We start from the raw sequence: 22128 nt of genomic DNA on the forward strand, positions 1-22128 counted from the left end.
TCAGAACAGAAATCAAGGGCCAGGTCTGCACTGTTCTCTGAGCTGGCTCTGAAGCTTCCCCTTCACAGTGTGTTCTAAAACTGTTACTTACGTCTTTATCGCAAGCTCTTAGGGTTTCTGCAGGAAGCTCCTGTCAGAAGGCTATGCACCATTTGTTCTGCCACTGACTTGCTGTTGTCCTTAATGTCTTAGATATTGTTGCCAGATTCCAAAGGAACATCATGCCCAGCTGGGACAGAGCTATTGCTGAGATACATTTTCATCTAACGTCCCCAAGTGGGATGATGCTAATGATAGCCCATCTAGTGTATCTGCAAACGTTGAAGACATCTTGCTATTGTCTGAGATGAGCTTAGGGGACAGTGGAGAATGCTGTCCAACCCACACTGCATTGCTGTTCACTTCCAAACATGTTAGAGAAGGAAAAGGAATCTTGCCTCTTGCGAGAGGATGGGTATTGTTGAGGGCCCTCAGCCATGGACAACTTTGGGCACTGCATTAATGTGTGGCTCCCTGCAGAGAAGAATAGTTCAGCTTCTTAACTAACAAGGTTATCTCTGCTTCACCTTGAGTCTTCAAAATCCCCATTGAATCCTTGAAAACTCTACTCCCAAAAAGGATGTCTCATAATTTTTCTTCTCCATCCAATTCCCCCCCTGCAGATAACAGAATCCTCCTTCCTGTTGTTTAATAGTGAGCGGAAGGTTGATTGTTTTGGCAATTTCATCCTAAATTTCTCATGGTTGCTTCATAAATTCTTTCACGTAAGTGAAAAAAACAAAAACAGCAACAAACCACATTCTTCTGCACTTTAACCAGATAATTACAATACATTTTCATTCTATTTAGACAACTAGCTGTCATTTCCTTGAGTTCCTCATCACCCTACTCTGCTGTTCAGAAAAGGCACTCTGCAACACAGAATCTGTATGGATATCAGTAATACTTGGCTGTAGTACTTGGTACTCCTTTCATGCTCATGCCAGAATGAAGATGTCATCGGCTCCCAGTTACAAACCATATCTCCCTCTCTTGAGATTTTACTTTCACTGCTTTTCAGTCTTGGATCTTGATGTTAGTGGATTTGGAACAAACAAGGACCATGGCAGTGCTGACCACCCAACATAAAATAAAGCAGGCAACTGTGGCACACACACGGGCATCGTGGTTTTCTCAGGACTCTCTGAAAGACATTGTGAAAGTGAGCTGCTTTGTAGTCTTGCCCTGATTTATTGGTTGTAGGGATCATGGGGACCCAGAGTGTTCTTCAAGGACAGACAGTTTAGATGATGAGAAACTTAGACCTTAGTGATGTTTCCGAAAGCATTGTTAAATGATGACCTTGTGTTTTCTGCTTATAGTGTCCCAAGTGCTCTCATTACCTGGATTACAGAGTCATAAAATCAGTAAGTAATAATTTGATATGTATATGTCTGTAAGTAAGAATTAATTTTACTGTATTGGGATTGGAAGTGGATACTTTCACTTATTTTGTGGAACACAATAGGATACTGCAACTGCAAGATAAATTTTAAGGTAGTATACTGCTGCCCAGCTATCATTATTGTGTCTAGGTACCTTTCATGTTAAATTTATAATAACAATGATCTCTGTAATGGATACTCTTGTAGCTCTTTTATTAAGGGGTAAATGTTCAGGTGCAGGATTTTTGATTCTTTATAATTCATTGCTTTACACTTTCAGGAAGAGGTTGCTTTAGGTTTTTAGATTCAAGGGAATATCAGCTTTCTTAATACCATTTTTATAATGAAAGAATTTGAGGAAGAAGACAGCTTCCCAATGTGAAACTGACATTTGTCAAGCTGAAGTCCTTCAAAAGCTTGAGGAAAGAGTAGTAGTACTTGATAGTAGTATGTAAGCTAAACTACCCATTTAATATGCAAAAGGAAAGAGAAAGCATCACATGCTAAACTTTGTATTTATTGTGCATTGTATTATATTCACCAGAACTGAAGAAAAGCAGGTTTACTACAGAAATGATCTTTCATTGTTAGCGTATCACTTGCTCGATTGGATGGTGAAAATTAAATGGTACAGATAATGACAGATTAGCCGGACTTTCAATTTTTCTGCGTTACAGGAAGTTTATGCTCTCAAAACATCAGAAGGCCAGGAGAAATAAAAGAAAAAAATCCGAGTCTCAAGACTTCAGCATTAAATCCTACTTTTTTGTTTGTCTTAGACTCTTATTCCTTTTGACATTAGCATTTTGCCCTTCAGTGCAAGACTATGAATAACATAAATGAAAAGAGTGAATGAAATTATAATCCCTGGGGAAAATCTAGGCTTCTGTGCAATACAGTCAATTGTAGCTTTGTTGCACTACCTCTGGCTGCAAACATCAGTAAGACCTGCTTTTAAGTATGGTGTGTATATAAATGCCTTGTTAGTATGGTTCATACACAGCAAACCTTTTCTTTCAGACCCTAGCATTTTGAATCCAACAGGTAATGATTCAGTTCCATTTATCCAGGCTACCTTTGTCTGACACGAGGAAAGATTGGTTTTGTGTAAGTGCACTGGGCTGGTGGAACTGTTAGCTACTCTTCAATCCTGAGGTTGTTTGAACAAATTAAAATCAATGGTTATAATATGGATTGTAAATGAACAGATACAGTTAACAAAATATGTCAGTATCTCAGTTGCACATTCTTTCCTCTATGCTTGTGTTTTCTGTTTGTTTTTACTTAGCATAGCTATGACCTTTAGTTATGTGTACTAGTGAAGCATAATTCCTATATTTCACATTTTAAGTAATATGCCTGTACCTTTCTGACAAACTAAACAAACAAATAAACTGTCACTTAAGTTGAATTAGCACTTAGCCCAGTAGCAGCCAAAGGTAAGTGTAGTTTTATGTCAACTCTGTGAAATTCCTCTCTGCATGAGCACCAGTACACAATAGGCTGTAATGTGAATTTCTTACAAATCCGTCCCTGCAGGGATTTACATTGTCAGTAGTCTCCCACATATAATATGCCATAATTGAAAGGCAGTCTCAGCCATTTTTTTCTTCTAATTATACAACAATATTGTTTTATATGTCACGTAAAGTCTGTTCATGCTTTGTGTATATATATAGTGAGAGAGAAAATCAGAAAGTTCAAGGGTTTTTTGATCTTTTTCTTTTCTTGAAGGCCAAGGCATATTTTGTTACTTTTTAATCACAAGTTTTCATACCAGTAAGTTGTTGCCTGTAGTTTATCAGGATTCTAGCATAGTCAGAGACAGGTATAACATCAAAACCAAAGGCTGACTATTGAGAGGAAAAGAGCAGACCATCCATAAGATAAATTTTAGTGAATGATGAGTCAAAATCTTTTATCATTCATTTACTTGTGGCAGAAATGTATTTTTAGAAGCAACTGATCTAATAACTCTATTACTTTACTAGCCTGAATTACATATATTCACAGATTATTGGAGTTACTAGAAAACTGGGTAAACCAAATGTAAATTCAAGAAAAGACTGCGTCAGTTGGGAACCTTGGCACACTGAAGCTATTTGTGGTAGTCACAGGGGTAAAAGTATCGGATTGTTATGTCTAGGCACAGTTGTATGGCAACTTTATTAACATATACTAAAAATCAAATCATAGATAGGTCATGTAGCTCAGCTTTGTCATCAGTTATTTCCATAATCTGTTGCTTAAACCCACCAGAATTGCTGTTGTGGGCAGAGTAGAACACATGTGAAATGGGGATGACTGTTCTAGTAAGCTGAAACTCATCAGGACATGCAGGTTTATGGATATAGACGTGGCAGTGAGTTATTGTATTGGTTGTAATGTTCAGTTAGCAAATTACATATGCAAGTGTGATTTTTTCTGATGTGATTCTTCCAGTGCTCTCACTATTCAATCCAAAATTCAGAGTAAATTTTGGAGTCCACTCAGTATTTGGATCTTCTGACTTTCACATGCACAAGGAAAAGACAAAACACCAAAAAGGGACTGCAGTCTAATAAAAATAATAATAAAAATAAAAAAAAATTGGTCTCCCTTTCTTCCAGCTGAGGAGCAGTAAGAACCCAGGTCACTCTTACCTTAATTTTAGGAGATGGTTCTTAACCTTTTATGTTTAGAGTCCGTTAGCTGCAAATTGTAATGAACAAAGCGTTATTTTAGTTAGTGATAACTGTATTACTTGCTATTTTATCTTAACTGTCTTCCTGAAGTTACATGAAAGGTGAGGAGACTGTTCTGTGACAGTGTGAAGAATTATTGGTTGAGGTCCTGGTAGGACTTTAAGATGGGGCTATTGAAATTATCTTTGGTCCCAAACCATACAGATGAAGGGAGAGAGGGAAAAGTAAAGGAAAGATAAATTAGCTCAGGACTGGTAACAGTGTTCAGAAAACTGGTTGATGCTCTAAATGCAGAAAGCTGACCGCTACTGAGTAGGGATATGTTTAGTATTAGTAGATCAGAGAAACTCTAAGCAACTACAAAGGTAACAAGTTGCTAACTTTTTAACTGAGTTTCATTTCTACTTGTTTCACATGTGATCTTTCTTGTACTTAAAATTCACAAGTCATCTTGCTGAATAGATCTTTCGTTTTTTTGTTTTTTTTAATAATTTTATAATTATAATTTTTAATAATTTTAATAATTTTAATAATTGTGACTTCTTGATATCATAAGAAAAGGTGGTTCAAGATAACATGGCCAGCTTCAAAGGAGGAAGTGAATCTGAACAAAGCATTCTATATACATACCTGTGAAGATGAAAAGCAGACCCAAGCACTGGGAAGCAATCCTTTACAAGCTGCAGTGGTCTGCAGGTGCTCAGGTTTGGGTAAAAGGTTTCTCATGTGGACACACATTATAACTGTCTTCAGGAACGTGGAGTAGGGAGACATTCCACAGCTCCAGGCAAATCCTGAGCTGTCCTATGTGGTTTTGCAATTTGTTTCCAGCTGGGTATATCCCAGTGTCCAGAGGAGGGCAACAAGGCTGGTAAAAGGGCTGAAAGGCCTGTCCTGTCAGGAGAGGCTGAGGACACCTAGTCTGGTCTGGAGAAAGGGAGGCCAAGAGGCGACCTCACTGCTCTCTGCAGCTTCCCGAGGAAGGGAGGCAGAGAGGGAGGTGCCGGTCTCTGCTCCCTGGGAACGGATGACAGGACACAGGGGAACGGCACAAAGCTGAGCCTGGGGAGGTTCAGAGTGGGCATTGGAAAAATTTCTTTACCACAAGGGTGGATGAACACTGGAGTGGGCTTCCTAGTGAGGTGCTTAATGCCATACGACTGTCAGTGTTCAAGGGGCATTTGGACACTGACCTTAGTGATGTGCTTTTACCTGGTTAGCCCTGAAGTGGTTAGGCAGTAGGACTAGATGATCTCTGAAGGTCCCTTCCAACTGAGCTATTCTATGCTCAAACTTAGGAGAGTTGATGTAGACATAATTGTAATTTCAGTGCAAGTCTAATGTAGAGCAGCTGAAAGAAATGGTGTAAAAGAGACAGAAAAGACCTGAGATGTGAAGTTTTGAGCTTGTCATTTTAATACAACAATTTCAGAGAACAGGAAGCCAGATCCTGCATTTTCCCATGGCTGATAATAAAGAACAGAGATAACTGTAAAGAAAGGAAACTTCTGAATGAAACTGTCTGAATAGTTTTTTCCTTCCTTTATGGTCTGCTTGTCACCTGAGAGTTCAGTCAAGAGTTTTATCCATGAGGCAGATTGGTAGCTTTCTGCTGGATGAATCAATGTGACCTCCTGACACAGTTGGAGGGTAGAGGGTGTCATCATGTGACATACAGGCTGAAAGATAGCAGATGGAAATGAGGAAGGTGATACTAATTTTGTAGTTAACTTTGATAAAACAATCGCTATACCTAATTATACTTACTTTTGGTATCTGCTCTTCAACAACAACAACAACAACAACAAAAAGGTTAAGTAAGTGCAAAGAGGGCAGAAAAGAGTTGCAGGATGTTTCAAGAATGGAAATTAACCCAACTGTGCAGGCTAAAGAACTCAACATATAGTTTTATCATGTGTGGAGATGTAACATCCATTGTATATCAATTATGCTATATATTTTGCGCTGCTGTCCATACAGATTGCAGTTGTCTCCTGTGTCTGGGATTTTCTGAGGTTTTACTTTACTTCAAAAGGCCTCATGGCATCAGCGAGAGCATGTATATAAAATACCTAGGAGTGTTTCTTGACTTTTGGTGTGAGCTTTGTTCTCTGGATGGAAATTGCCTGTTGAAGACTAAACAGAAGTGGTTGTAATTGTGTCAGTAAGACAACTTTGGACTAAGAAACATGATTATGATTTCTGCTTTGTAGGCTATGCATCAGACAGCATTACAACTATGCAGCATAGATTTTATAAAAAATTAAGTACTTATGTTGACTGAAGAGATTTTGGTATATATAATGCAACAATCAGAAAAGGCTTTTTTTTTTTTTTTTTTTTTTTTCCTTCCCCCTTCCAGGACAAATAATAATACAACTGTATTGCCTGTTTTCTGTTTCTTTGACAATTAGTAGATTGAATAATTGAGACTAGCAAAGTTATAACAGTTTGAATATATATTAAAAATGATTACCAGGAAAAAAAATGAAGCAGTCATATAATAAGAGTGCTGAAAGAAACTGTATACCTGTATATTTATAACAACACTTGAAATCTCCAAAATAATAATTTCAGAGGAATTGGAAGGCTAACAGAGGCCTGAAGGCTGCAGTGTTTACTGTGTCATTATTCATCTACTTGCCTTGTCTTCTGTAGAGCTGTTGTTTACTCACGTTAGCGAAATATTTCAGCTTCCGCACATAACAGATCATATTTTCTTCGACAATATTAGATAGATATTATTAATTTATTCTCTTTGCATATATGTATTAATTTTAATGTGACGCTTGAGAGAAAGGAAATACAACTTCTTTTTTATACCCCTAAAATTTCCATGTCGTTGGATATTTAGATGATTCATGTTCATACCTTTCAAAAGGTCTTCCATCAATATGGATATTTCATACATGCTATAATGCTCCATTTAAGTTGGTACGCTCCTCTTCCCAACAGGGAATTAGCTAGTCTTTAGATTGCTGCACTCCCCTGTCAAATATAACTACTGTTCATTATCAAAGCACCACCCCATGATGAAAATATGAGTGCTGAGCAGTGAAGCATGTGGTATATTAATTCCATATTGGGAAAAAATGTAAAATTGGACTCTGTGGCACATACTTACAAAGTAATATGTTGGTTCTAAAATGTCTTTAAAAAATAAATGAATTTCCAGGTATTAATTACAATGAGCATCACGACAAAAAAGTTTATAGCTTTTTAAAGATTCCTAAGATGTAAGAGATGAATTGGCATATCTTGCAGACTTGCCTCAAGATTTGTACTCTATTAAAGGAAAAAAAAAAACACACAACAACAAACATTTATTTTTCCTCTAGAAAAACGACACTGAGGTCATGGCAGGTTTTTAACAGTATCGTACAATTGAGAAATAAGAGGATTGTGATACATTCTGTATGAAATCTATCTTTCCTCGCAGATCCACACCTGAAGCAAAAGTTCTAATTCACCTGAGCATATTTCACATAAATTCATTTCTCATAGGGGTTACTTCAAGCATAACATATGATGAGAATGTCATTCATAGGTTTCAAAAAGTGGAGTATTATACATTTTATTTGTAAAATGATACTAACACATGCTACAGGCAGAGATATTGTTTTAAAATTCTAAAAGGCCCAATCATCTGGAAGAAAAAAAAAAAAAGATTTTTCTGGTCTTTACAGTTTTGCACTCCCTGACTGCTCTTTTAGGGTCAGGCTAATGTGGTGGCATGCCAGACAGCAGGCAAGAAAACAGCAGCTAATGGGAAAAACCCTGAAAATACCCATGCACAGGATGCACTGTACAGCCCAGCAGGAAGGCCCTCGTATGGACCCAGCTTATTAGCGCTGGCTCAGTTCCACATCGGCAGAACCCAGGCAGCTCCTCTTGGCTCAGCCCCATCTTCCTCAGCATTCCAGAAGGGGCTTATTAGCTCAGGTGTGTCACCTTGTAGGGCCAGGTTTTGCCTGGGATTAAATGGAGGCTAATGAGAGCGTAGAGCTCCCAGGAGTCCACCAAAGCTTTGCTACAGGCAGCTGCGCTGCTCACTTGGCGAAGAGCTGGATGTAGTTGTGCTAACACATCTTGCTGGACCAGAGATGCCTCTGCAAACTGCAAGGTCTAGTTTCTCAGCATCTGTGATGCACTTCATCTACAATCCCCATAAACTCTAGATATTTCAGAGCTGAATGTATATTTAAAGAAGTGCTATGCGCCTAAATGATCTCTGACTTCTGCATTTTTCCTCATTTGCAGCTTGCTTAGTTAGCTGAATGGGCAGTGGAGGATGAGCTGAGAGGAGCATGCACAGATTAGCAGGCTTGTTAACCACTGTGTTCATAATTTTTCCATGCCTTTCTCTATTTGTACATGCTGCTTGTTGCATAGTTGAGTTTGAGGCATTTTGGAGGCTGTCTGGATTTTCTGTCTGAGCTAGGTTTTGTTGTGAGCTGTCAACTGGCCTATCTGCTCCAAACTGTTTGAAAACCAATGAAGTAAAAGTGTGTTACTGTGGAATTTGCTAAATATGTATTAGGTAAGAATTAAAGCACTCACATCTCTGTGATGCATTTTAGTAATTTCAGTAAATATATTTTAGAATTTTGCTTATGTTAGTTAAATTAATAATCTAGTTTGTAATTTTGCTAAATTGGTCACTGGACTACCAAGTTTTAAAATCAGACTAGAGGAGTGTGCCAGTGGAGAGAAAAACAGGTATAAGAATGTTACTTTCTTTAATAATGAAGAGTAGAGATGGGCAGACTGGATGTCTTTGTTTTTCCTAGCTTGTAGCATAGGAATAAACAACCTGAGAAAATGAAAAACACAGAACAACAACAAAAACACAAACACACACACACACACACACACAAAAATAAACAAAAACCCAAACTAGTTCTGAAAGCCACTCCAAAAATCAGGATATTTGGTTGGTACTAAATTTAATTAAATATCATCAGTTGGTATTTGTGTAATTCCTGTTTTCATGATTTGAACTCTTCCTGCCACAAGATAAAATAATAATAATTACTAAAAATAAAATGTCTTGGAGAAGAATAAGAATACTTGTAATTATCTTTTTTTTTTTTTAATAATATTTCCTTTTTAAACCACTGTGAAAATCAGCTGCAATTTATTAGTTAATAAGTACAAACAAGTGCTTGTACTCTCCCTCCCCTGTACTTTTCCAGATATGTTTTTCCTCTTGCTGTAGGGAACATTAGCTTTAAGAGTAATTTTATCATCTTTTACTGTGCTTTTTGGGGTTCCATGAGATACCATAGAATGGCTTGGGTGGGATCTTAAAGATTATCTCATTCCAACCCCCCTGCCATGGGCAGGGGCACCTCCCACCAGACCAGGCTGCCCAAAGCCCCATCCACCCTGCCCAGGGATGGGGCATCCACAGCTTCTCTGGGCAGCCTGTGCCAGGGCCTCATCACCCTCACAGTAAAGAATTTCTTCCTAATATCTAATCTGAATCTACCCTCTTTCAGTTTAAAGCCATTACTCCTTGTCTTATCGCTACCCTCCCTGACAAGGAGTCCCTCCTCATCTTTCCTGTAGGCCCTGGTTAGGTACTGGAAGGCCGCTATAAGGTCTTCCCCGGAGCCTTCTCCAGGCTGACCAACCCCAACTCCCTCAGCCTGTCTTTGTAGGAGAGGAACTCCAGCCCTCTGATCATCCTCGTGGCCCTCCTCTGGACTCACTCCAGCAGTCCCAGAGCTGAACGCCAGCACTTCAGGTAGGGTCTCATGAGAGCAGAGCAGAGGGGGAGAATCACCTCCTTCACCCTGCTGGCCATGCTTCTTTGGATGCAGCCCAGGATACAGCTGGATTTCTGGGCTGCAAACATACATTGCCATCTTATGTCGAGTTTCTTATCAACCAACAACCCCAGGTCCTTTTCTTCAGGGCTGCTCTCAATCCATTCTCCACCCAGCCTGTATTTGTACTGTATTTGTGGTCCAGCCCAGGTGCAGGACCTTGCACTTGGCCCTGTTGAATTTCATGAAGTTTGCACGTGCCCACCTCTCAGGCTTGTCCAAGTCCCTCTGGATGGCATCCCTTCCCTTCAGCATGTCAACCACACCACACATTTTAAATTTTCAAAAGCATGTCAAACAATACTGCCTAAGAAGTAGAATCATAGATAAAAAGTGTACCGAGGATACTTAGAGTGGACCTAGGCCATTATTTTATCTTGCCAATGCTATGCAGATTTGATCGTGTACAAATTATTTGCTCTTTCCAGACATATCTACAAGATTCTCACTAGAGAAATAATCTATTTCAGAGAAAATGGCAAAAAGAAACACAAGATTGGGTACTTTTTTTTTTTGTGAATTAAATTTGTTTACCATTGACTCCAGTGCAATTCTCATTAGCAGACTTTCAAGCCATTTACCTATCTCTTTCCTGTGGATACTGAAATATCTAGCTGTCATTATCCATATCTTTGAAAAGAGCCCTTTAAAAAACAAGGAATGAAAAAGCAATTTTCTTTTAAAATACAGCTTAGTACTATTTTTTTTTCCAAAGATTTTTTTTTTAATATTTTCTCATATTATACATTTAATATAATGAGTGACTGCCCATAGCTGTTTCATTTTCTTTTTTCTTTTTCCATCTTTCATGAACTAGCCTACTTTTGCGAAAATAAATTTCTGCAAAACTAGTTGTGACAAAATGCCTTCTACCAGTCACTGATCTATAGTGGGATTCTACTACAATCCAAGGGATTCCTCTTTTAAGAATCTCATTAAAATCTGAACAAACAATATGAAATGAAAAATCTTTCCCCAAGGCACAAAGGCTGTAGACAATACTGCATTGCAAAGCTAGTGAGGTGGGATAATATTAGGCAGTTGGTAATGAAAATATCAGAAAGATTTAATAGCTAAAAATGTATAACAATTAAGGTCAAGAAAGCTACCCCTTTCCTGATGTTAAATATTAAATATAACACAGATGAGAGAACAGACACATTTTTTTGATCATAAGACATTGGACACAGTTTTTTTTTCCCCCCACAGACTTTTCATAAATAGAAATAAATAGACAGAAAATATTGTTGTAAAGAGAGCACATCCTCACAATATATTTATACCAAAAGTAAGTTTTTAATACCTTGTTGTTATAGAAAAGGTATTCAAAAGCATATATGTACATAAGCATGCTTAATATCTCACATGCCATAAACATTTTCAATAAATGTACTAGTACTAATTTTACCCACTGAGACTGGCATACTGTAGGGAAATTTTGTCAATCTTTAAGGTTTAAAATTATTTGTGTTTTAACTTGTGGAGATCTCGTAACAGACTGGTCTGTAATTTCAGTACTTTATAAAATTGTATCAGTAGCAACGGCTTCTTTATTTCTAAATTTGTATATTTTAACAGCTTTTCATGTTGTGCATCAACAGCTTGTTATTTGAGTTCCCTCCTGAGAAGGAGAGAAGTGCTTGAGAGCTCTTCCTGAAAGGGCGATGGGGTTAGAAGGGTGCTCCAAAAACAATAAAAAAAGTTCTCTAAATGAGACCCTCTTGAAAATCCTTGTATTCAATTAATATTGAAACTTTTAGTTGTGGAGTTCTTGACAATTCCTGTACCCTTCTAGATGGCCAAAGACTGGTATTGTTCAGGTCAAATAGACTTGTGAGTTGAGCATTTTTTATTCTGTTTGTATTTTGTATAGAAGGCTGATCATTTTTCTTTTTGATACAGACCCCATTACAAGTATTCATTGCCTCTATAACCTCCATTTAGAATCTGATCTTGTTTTTGTAGCTGCATATTTGCCATAAAGACCCCAAGGGAAAGTTATCTAATTTAATAGAAACTGTCCCTGAATTAAAGCTGAAGAAGTAATTAATGTTAACAAAGTCCATAGCTTCTAAATAAAAATATACAATAACTTGGTTTTGTTTGCCTTGGACAGTTAGAATTTTTATTCTGTAGTAGAATGCTGTTTGTCTTCATATCCCACTAATGTGTAATTTCTGGATTTACTGTAAGTTGTTAACAAAGGGATCATCAACGGAGTTAATTTATCAAAACAGGAAGGTTTAGCTACTTGAGAAGAGCACATTGTCAATTAAGACAAATAGTTATTGGCTGGTGGGAAGCTCATGAGCAATTAATTATAAGAGATGTTCCCTGTTGAACTTCCACACACTATTCATCAGTTTTCAAGTGATGTGGATTTGGCTGATGAGTTGGGTTGCATTATTTCTCCACTAAGGTTACTTGCACTTTTTTATTTTGGTTGATTTAAGGAGGGGAGGAGGTTAAAAAAAATAAAATAATGTTCATTTAGTTATAAGTGACTGATCTTAGAAAATAAAGCAGAATCAAAGGTCTTGCTTCACCCTGGTGCCCTGGTGGATGCTCTTCCCTGTTCGGTGAGGATTACCCCAGTCACTCAGGCAGAGGTAGCTAGCTTTCATTTCCCTTTTCACGGACTCTTGGAGCTTGACCAGTTCATGCAAAGTTACCGCAATTGACTGGTAAAGAATCTTGAAAGTGATTCAGATCACAGACACGCAGGCTGTTTTTCCACATAGGCAAGATTAGAAACTACTTGTATGTGGCAACACAGGTAGAAGCTGTTTTTTTTTTTTTTTTTTTTTTTTAAAAAGAAAAATCTGAGGAGATATGACCTCCAGAGCTCTGGTGATGGTGTGTGTATTTGTTTAGTGTTCATAATTGTAGATGTAAATGGAAGGAAAAACAACCTTAGGTGCATTTGTACTGTGAAATAAGTAGACTGAATATTAAAAATTAGAGCTTTTAAAAACTGAAGGTAAAAAAAAAATAAAATTATCAAATGAAAGAAAAGATACATCTGGGCCCTAAAGGGTTAAGAGGGAATTTAGTTTTTGTTTGTGATTGCTTGAATATGTTACTAAGTTGATAATAAACACAACCAGGCACTGTTTTCTGTGACTCTTCTAATATGCTAGTTGATACCACGTCTGAACACAAGCGAAATGTATATAGCCAGGGCATGGAGAACACTTAGGCCAAACTGGAGGCTTTTTTCCTGTATCAGTGTTCAGAGCTCTGGGGACACTTTGTTGGGGAGAAGCACAGGCAGGGCCGTCACATACATCTTCTGGCTTCAGAGGTCCCTTTTGCATAGATACATTTGGTTTTGCTTTAGTGAAGCAATGATTATCTGTGACCTATACAGAGCTCGTGTTTCCCTGTCTTCCTCTCCCTGCTTGCACTGACAAGAGTGATGTGAATACTGAACGTGGGCATGATTCAGAGGATGCTCACCCAAATTACTGGGGCCTGTTAATCCATTACACACGATAATGGTAGAATTGCTACTGATTACTAACTAGTTTTTTTTTTTTTTTTGAAGGTAAGGCTGTTAGTACCTGGGCTGTTATGATGCTAGGTCGAACTGTAGTGTCTTGTTAGAGGTAGATTTTGTTGGAAATGCCTTGTTAGGAACACGTGATTCAAGAGCAGGCAAAATTCCATTTATTCTATTAAATAGATGTCATTTTCATCATAGATGTGTTTCAGGAATGTTACTCTGAACTCTGTGAACTGTATAGTACTGGATTATTTGCTTGGGATACAAAATATCTAGAATTTTCTCAACAAGACAAATCCTGTAGGCCACATCACCATACTGCCTTTGATTTAAATGGGTGATTTTCAGAAAGAAAAAAGTGATCTTTCTCTGTAGGCACATTTTTGTGCCTAATAATGCAGTACAGTAGCAATATACCTCACTTCCAGTGAGGCAGAAATGTGCTGTTTGTTTAGGCAAATCTATAAGCATGTCTACCTTTCTGTCTAAACTGTACTGTTTGCTGAGGGAAGTTTGGCTGCAGAAATTAAATATGCAGTGGATCCAGCAGCATGCCATGCTGATGCAAGTTGTGGTATCTAGTTTCCTCTAGTAATTTTTCTCAATTTTCTGTTCTGATATTGCCTAGATAAACTAATGTAATTTGATTGACCTGAAACTAAAATGTATCACAAATAGAATAAGAGAGGGAGTCCTGCATGCCCACAATTGAGATTCGTGATTTGTGAGATATAAGTTTTCTTCACAGTTCTGCAAGGCCTTTTCCTGTGGTTTGGGAGCCTGGCTTGCTCATGTTACGGAGAAGCTGTAATGGGAGCCTTGTTACAGAGTGATCTTCCACATCGATATGAGGTGTAAGGTGAACTCTGATGCTATCCAGTGATGCTGAGTCATGCTAGTCCTCTCCCTGTTCTGCTGAGTATTAAAAGATAACTGCATACAGTTCTCGAGGTTTCATAATAATAACAGTTCTCTACCAACTCTATATATCTGTATCTTATGAATGCTTGTGTATATTAGGCTTTTTTTTTTTTTTTCTAATGTGCTGTATTATAAAGCAAATTTGGGTGTAACTTGAGTACATCATCAGCATAGCTTTTTTTTTTTTTAATTAAAAGCTTAGTCAGACAAATCTCATTAGGCATCTTCCATGTCATTAATTTATAAAGAAAACACTTATGTATGCATGTATTAAAATGTAATTTTGTTTAATGTATAACATGACTAAAATTATTAATGACTTTTGTGGTAGTCATTACTCTTTGAACCTCTGCCTCCTTTGAAATCTACAGCAGCTGAAACGACAGAAGACCGTGTAAAGATGCAGTATCTATCAGATGTTACCAAGGATGCTATACAACAATGACAAAAACATCTGTGAGAGAAAAAAAAAAGACAGCATCCCTGTTTCTGCTCTAGCAAAGCAGACAAATATCTGTGCTCTGCTTTGAATGTACTTATTTAGATGTGTATGAGAGCAGAGTGCGTTGCACATGGCTGAATAGGAATGCATTTCGTATTTAGGAACAACAGATGAAACTTGGGCTGCAATTTAGCAGAAAATACTCAGATTGAGAAGTATGCATATGAGGGCAAAAATGATCCTATTCTGTGATGTTATCTAAATAGTTCCCTCTGCAAAACATAAATTCATTTCGATTTGAAACCAGAAGATATTAAACCCACTTTCTTACAGGCTGCAGTTCATTAGTAACATGTAAAATATTTAATATCCTGTCCTTTTTATATAACTCCTTGCATTGTTCCAAGTTTTTTCACTGTTGTTTTGACTAGACTATGTTCTGCAAATCTTTGTCAAGATGTTCTTAAAGTAGTCACTGGCTTTCCTTCTCCAAGTGCCATCTTCTGCCATGTGTTAGGAGATAAAGCATTGTTCCAATTCCTCACTTGGAACAAAGAGCCTGCTGCAAAAGCAGGTTATGGGCATTTGTTAGGACATCATTGTTCAGGGGTTTAAAACAAATGCAACGTTTAAAAGGAATGAAGCTATTTTGGTGTTTTTTTTGTTTTTTTTTTTTCCTTCTCAGAGACAGGAGAAAGCTTTTTTCTTTGTCTCATGTACATACATGCATGCATGTGCACACAGATAGCATAGGACTTAATATTTACAAGTTGTGTTCTGTTTCTGTCTTTTATTGTTGGTGGATTTTACTAACTCAGAAACATTAGGCATAACACTTTAAAGTTGGCCATGGTTTTGAAATTAATAGTGCATATTTTTTGGTCAGAAAGCAAAGAGAGTTTATTGCTTTAATTACAGTGTAATGTTCATATTAAATATATTTATATTTTAAAATTCCAATTTTAAGTAGATTTTAATAGAAGCAGGAGCTGATGAGGCAAAGCAATGCAAAAAGGCTGTTCCAGATGGCGTATATCCAGAGGGAGACATTTGTGTATTGACAATGGTGGAAATATATGAAAAGAGAAATAAGTAACGAGTATGAGACTAGTGAAGAGAATCCGAGTGAGGATAGTTCAGGACTCAATCTGTTGTTGTAAGGAAAGGAAGAGCAGTACTGTCTACATGCTAAAATCTGATCCCAGGGAAAGATGCTGGAAGTGTAAGTGCTCCAGTCAAGGAACAGAGGAAAGCAGGAATGAGTCAGCAGGGCAGTTACAGATGAAACTGCAAAGTGGGAGTATGAAAATTTTGCAAATACAGGAGGAAAGGGAGAAGGTGATGGATTCATAATGAAGGAAAGCCTTGTGGTGATGGTGGAAATAGAAAGGTCATTTTTATGGACTGGAAACAGAAGAGACTACATTGTGTTAGGTTGTAGCTGCTGTCAGGGGTAATTTGGTGATCTAATCTGGCATGATGCTGATTCTTCCTTGTGTTGGAGGAGAATTTTCTTCTGCAAGGAAAGCACTCTGTGAAGCGAAATGTTTACATTTGGCTAACTGCTTTTATAAATACTTGAATAAAATACAAAAATGTAGTATTTAATGTTAAAAATAGCCTACTAACCTGCTGACTTGGCAATCTTTCCCAATTGCCTTTTTATGTTGTTTAAAGTGGTGACACCAATTTTATGAATGCCTTATAACTAACTTAGGCAACGGTTAGAACTAAAAATTGTGTCAAGGAAAGTAGGCTCTTTAATTAACAGCAAATAGCAGCTGCTACCTTTGATTGTGGAAGGGGAATTTTCTTGCTAAATGACTAATTACAGTGCCATGTGCCTGCTCACCTTCGGTGCTGTGCAACTTTTGTTCAGAACCCTTACTTTCAAGTTTCTTTGAAATTTTGTTCTTTAATTTTTAGCCTAGTGGTATTTGAATATTTTGGTTTAGGTATTCATTTCTTCCTCGTGGGCTTTCTTCTGTATCCTATGGAGAGTCTGCAGTGTATCATGTCACAGCACTGAGGGAGACTTTTTTTAACCCACTAGCCAGCAGAGAGTACAGGGAGAATACACTCAAATTATGATTTGTGGAGTGTAGTAACTCAGTAGAATGATTTTTTTGGTTTTTGGTTACAGCAGCCTTAAAAAATGGCTTTAGTTTTTAGATGTCATTGTGATTCAGCTGTATCCTGCTCGGACATATGCATGCATATCACATGTACACATGTAGATGTATGTACACGCGTAGATATGTGTGTGTGGTATGCATGCATATGTCCAAGCACTTTTTAAATTGAAAAAAAATATTTTAGTGGAAAGATTTCACCAGTCTCAAATAGCCACTATGTTCCTTTGTTTTCACTAATGTAGATCTGTCTCATTTCATCAAATGCCTTTTTTTTTTTTTGGTGACTGTACACAGAGAGTTTCATAAATTGCAGATTAATTCAAAATGACCCTGCTTGCAAATAGAGATGTGCTACCTTGCACTTTATAACTTCTACCTGCCATCTACCCAGCATGACAGAGTCCTCGCTCTGACTGTGCTGACCCCAATATTGGCCCAAGTCTGGCTCAGCAGATTCTCCTTTGCAATTCACAGCAAAGGGTAACGTGGAGCTTCTGCAGCCACCTCTGGAAATAGCAGAGGTCGTTGGTGTTCTGCAGTGGGTAGGAGATTTCACTGCCCGCTGTCAGTTCCACTGTCAGTTCACTTTGGGATGCACTTGTGTAATATGTTAAAAATGGTTTTGAGAGCAATGCTTGTCCTCAGTAAAGATGAGATTGGTTTCAAGTTTGATCTTTGAAACTGATAAAATACGATAGCAATAATTTTCTGATTGCTTGAATTGGTACATTTTCAGGTATAAGTAAAGAGATTGTTCAGTAGTTGATTATGTAACATTGCAAATTTAAAGGAATAATTTTGCTGAATTAAAGCAAGCTGTTTATAATTTAGAGCTTAAAATTGTGAGAGTTCCTTTTTTACTCTGCCAGAACGAGTGACTGCTACACTCCTCATGAAGTTACAGCGAGTCTTCTTTTATAATGTAAATGGTTTTGAGTTGGTGGGGTCAGTGGCTATATCATTCCCATCTTATCAGCTTGCTGGAAGTGGTATCCATCCATCAGCTACAGAGACTCATTTTCCCTTATTAAAATCACACACAATGTAAAAAAGACACTGATATATACATAATTATATATTTCTTAAACTGCGTCTACCCTCTTTTTACAGCCAGAAATCAATTTGTATTATCGACATTTATTGTATATGTTACATGTATAAATTACATAATCTGACTTGTGAGCATGGTTTCTTCAACTCAGCTTTACAAACATGGAATGCAACAGAATTTAGTTACTAACATTTGTTGGACTCTACCAGCAGAGGCTGAGCCATTTGGGAAAAAAAAAAAAAAAAAAACAAGGAAGTATTATAAAAGGATAAAAGGTCCTGAACGTTAGCTCTTTAGACCTATGACCATTATCAAATGAATTTAATTCAATTAAAAATAATAAGGATTCTATGTAATCTTGGTGCTAATTGAGTCGGGGGACAGGGAGGGAAAGAGGAATCACTTCTATAGCCTGCTCTGTCTGGGCAACATTGTTTTTTCCATCTGGTATTTTTCCTTTCTGAAGATAGATGTTGCCATGTGATCTGTACATGAAGGTCTGCCAGCGCAGTAGCCAGTTTTCCAGTATGTGAGTTTGCCAGCACCCTGGGTGCTTCAGAGTCAGGGCAAGGAAGGGAAGGGGAGCCTAAGAAATGAAAGCAGTATCAAAAGTCTTAGGGAGAAACAATAATAGAAAAATCTGTGTTTTGTGGGTGTTTGTTTAAACAGAACTGTTTTCTTTTCTGGAGATGTTCATTATCAAGGCTCGTTGTTATATGGCTTTTGGTTTACACCAATGTAAGCTGCAGGATTTAAATTATTATACTTTGTTGCATAACAAAGATGGAGCGACCCTCTGAAAAGAACCTGCTAAAAGAGGCTTGTAATTTCATTTTTCACATATTTTTCACCCTGCATTCCAGAGAAAATCTAATCTACCCAATCATTGCTTTAGGCTAATAGCCTGTAATACAGTATAGTGTCAAAAATGTCAAACTTAATGAAAAAAGAAGATAAGAAATCTTAAGAGTTCAGTGAAACCATTTATTTGAATAATGTTTTTTTTCCCCAAAATCTGTGCATTTTCTTTGGTGGGTTTTGTGGCATAGTTATTAACCAAATCTGAAATAAAAAAGAGGACGCTAGTACCGCCATGCAACTTCCATATCCAGTGTACATGTTAAAGCTATAAATCCAGGAAATATATTGTTTAAAAATCAGTTACATATAACCTAAAAGAATAAGAGAGTTCTACCCTCTGTATATCAGATATATCTTAATGTAGCTTGTTGAGATTTGTACTTGAGCTTTTTAAAATGAAAAGCAGTGAACATTTTTGCAATTGGTAGGGCAAAGTGATCAAATTCTTCACTTCTAAAATAGTTTTAAATTCTTGTTGTAAAGTTAAAAGGAGAGAAAGAATAGATTCTACAGTATTCATGCTATTTAATTGCAACAAATAGTTTAATTACCTGACTCACTCATGTATGTCAACCCCCTAAAATCTCACAGGTAATTTGATAGTACATATGAGATGAAACACCTGCATGTCAATACTTTGGTCCATTTGCATAACTCCTTTAAACAGGGAGGCAATGGAAAATCTGCAACAATGATTTATCAAGTCTTTATTTGTTCACTGCTGTCCTTCCATCTCTTCCATTAATATTTGTTTTGTTTTTCTCCTTCATGCTACAGCAGTAATGCTGATGATGCAACCCCAGACAGTCATTTCTGTATAATAGCTTTGGGCATGGCATGCTTGATTTGCACTCCTGAGCAGCTATCACGGGCTTTGCTCCCCAGGTCTGTATGTGTGAGAACTCATGAAAATGAGGAGTTTTCTTAACTTTAGGGATGTACATGATGTACAGAGCTAAAAAGGAACAGAACAAATGAATAATGCGGCCATAGTGGAACTGAAGGCTTGAGTGAAAGACTTTAGCTGGAAACAGATTTATTTGATTTGTTTCTTTGGTGGTAGCTTTTATAAGGGGGGAGGAGAGAAATGGTTGGCTTTAAAAGAGTAAAATACCACGCTTTACAGTACTAAATGCAAAGTTTCCTGCCACTATGTTCCGATCAAAACCCGGGGTTTTTGCTGATGTTGAAGAAGGATTTCCATACTCCTTGGCAATAGAGTTGGGAAATCCCAGCCTGATCTACCCTAGAAAAGAGGCTTCTGTATCCTACAAAATACTGCATCCAATCAAGGAAATTCCTACAAATTTCCACCCAAGCTGTATCCCTTAATTGCCAGAAGTGGGATTATCTACCCCTTTGCCTGGACAAGAACATGAGTTTTCGTATTTTGGCTGTTCTCATTAAGTGACATATACTTGAAGGACCAACTTTACCTCTCTTTCCCCAAATCCCTTTTTTCCTAGTAAAAAAAAATGGATCTACTTCAGATATTTTCCAGCAAAAACTTGGGTGAAAACTGAAGAGCTGGAGGGAAGTGGAGGAAGTTAAAGAATTTCTGTACTCGCAGCAATCAACAGGATATGTATCCCACAAGGAAGCACAACCATCATTGAATGCATGAGAACAGCACTACATTTAGCTCAGGTTGTTGGGATCAGGCCCTTCACACTGTGACTGAGCACCAAGACGTGGACCTGGAGTCCCCTCTCTCTCTCCTTTTGGCCATGAAACAGAACTTTGATAGCTGAATAGTTTCAGCAAGTGTGAGACACGGGTAGACACACAAGCTCTGTACTATGGAGCTGTGCAGGGTTTTGGAGTTACCCTCCCCTCCATGCGTGAGCACAAGTACGAGCGGTATGTCCATCTTAATGCTCTTAACCCGGCAGATTCCTTCCTGAAGCCCTTTATTTGGCTCAGGGTCACAAACACATTCCTCAGCTCTCCCTGGAGCCCAGGATAGAAGAATAAGGGGAAGAAATTCCCTCCTTAACTAATCCTACTCATCCCAGGGATGTAAGCTGAAGTGAATCTCATTGCCCTCTGAAGTCCACATTTTGCTGCCTACTGTGTTACAACCAGTCTTGAACATGGTTCAACATGGTTGTAACATCAACAATTTATCCCACCTTGCCCCATAGTGCCTACTCTGCTTGTCTAAATCCTGTATGTATTTTCTCTCCTGTTGCTGGTCATGGGGGCCACAATCCCAGTACCTCACAGCATTTTTTGGGGAAGAGAGTAGACCCTGAGAGTAGAGAGAAGTGAGCCAGTAGACACAAAAATTTAAGCTTCAAACCTAGGAACTTCAATGTTTGGGAGGAGGGAAAAACACGCATGTATAATGCTCTGCTTCCACTTTGAACATGCCCAAGCAGCCAAGACAATGCAGAACCAGACCAAAGCCACCATCTGTGGTGCAGATGGGAATTTAGCAGGTTCTAGGCCAACAAAATCCACAGCTTTCTATGAGCTGCCACTACCCCTTCCATAGCAAAAGGTCCTAAGCGTCCTTGTTTCCCCTGCATTTTCACATTAACCAGAGCTTTGTATTCATGCAACACCTCACCCCTCTCAAATCTACCCCAAAATTACTTACAGAGAGTCCTCGATAGTCCCAATAGCTGTGTCACAATGTCCCAGTGGAAAATCTCTGTGAAACTCAAGGCTGGGCAGCACTTAGAGTATCCTAGTGGAGCCCAGCTCCACTCCCCACACTTCAGTCCTGTTCACTGCCTCCCAGTGGCCTCTGGCAGCTGACTTTATCACCGAGCACTGGGCTATGTTGAGAGGATGAACCACTTGGTCTATTTTTAGGGAAGGGTGAAGCTGCTCGTCCACCCGGCTGAGTCAATCATGAGTTTTAGCAATCCTACATGGAGGTGTGGAAAGTCTGGGGGCCTGGCTTATTTTCAGAACGTGTTCATTCAAAATATACCCAGTGTAATCCAGTACAGGACAGGGGGGATGCTTCCAAGCAGTGGTGCTACAGGGAAGAAGCATTTCCCTGACTCACTGTCATGTCCTCAGGCTGTGATCTGCACCGCCTGGCCCACTCCGCTTCAGGTCGCAGCCAGAGCTTTAAGGGAAAAGCTGGGAAGGTGAAAGGTATGAGTTACATTTTCTGGTTCTTCATTTCTTCTTCTGCTCAAATATTTTAGGACTGAGAAGGAAAAAAATTATTTTAGGAAAGGGAAAGTATGGGCAAGTGTGTATACAAAGAAGGATGATCTATCCTCCCTCCTCTAGTCCATTCCTCCATGGATGGTGC

At 38.2% G+C, this 22128-nt stretch overlaps 1 protein-coding gene and 1 long non-coding RNA gene across 4 annotated transcripts in view; both read left to right on the plus strand.

Moving 5' to 3' along the window:
* The window catches only part of CADM2 (cell adhesion molecule 2), a 660501-nt gene that overhangs the window by 177618 nt on the left and 460755 nt on the right, over nt 1-22128 (plus strand). The gene's annotated exons all lie outside the window — the stretch shown is intronic.
* Nucleotides 1-22128, plus strand: part of LOC310900144 — a 226596-nt gene that overhangs the window by 84001 nt on the left and 120467 nt on the right. The window contains exon 5 of the long non-coding RNA XR_014584856.1: nt 1362-1406. This is a non-coding gene — a long non-coding RNA (uncharacterized lncRNA). The remainder of the gene's footprint in view (nt 1-1361; nt 1407-22128) is intronic.

Source organism: Anser anser (assembly GCF_964211835.1).
Source record: "Anser anser genome assembly, chromosome: 1".
In the NCBI taxonomy this organism is placed as follows: domain Eukaryota; kingdom Metazoa; phylum Chordata; class Aves; order Anseriformes; family Anatidae; genus Anser; species Anser anser.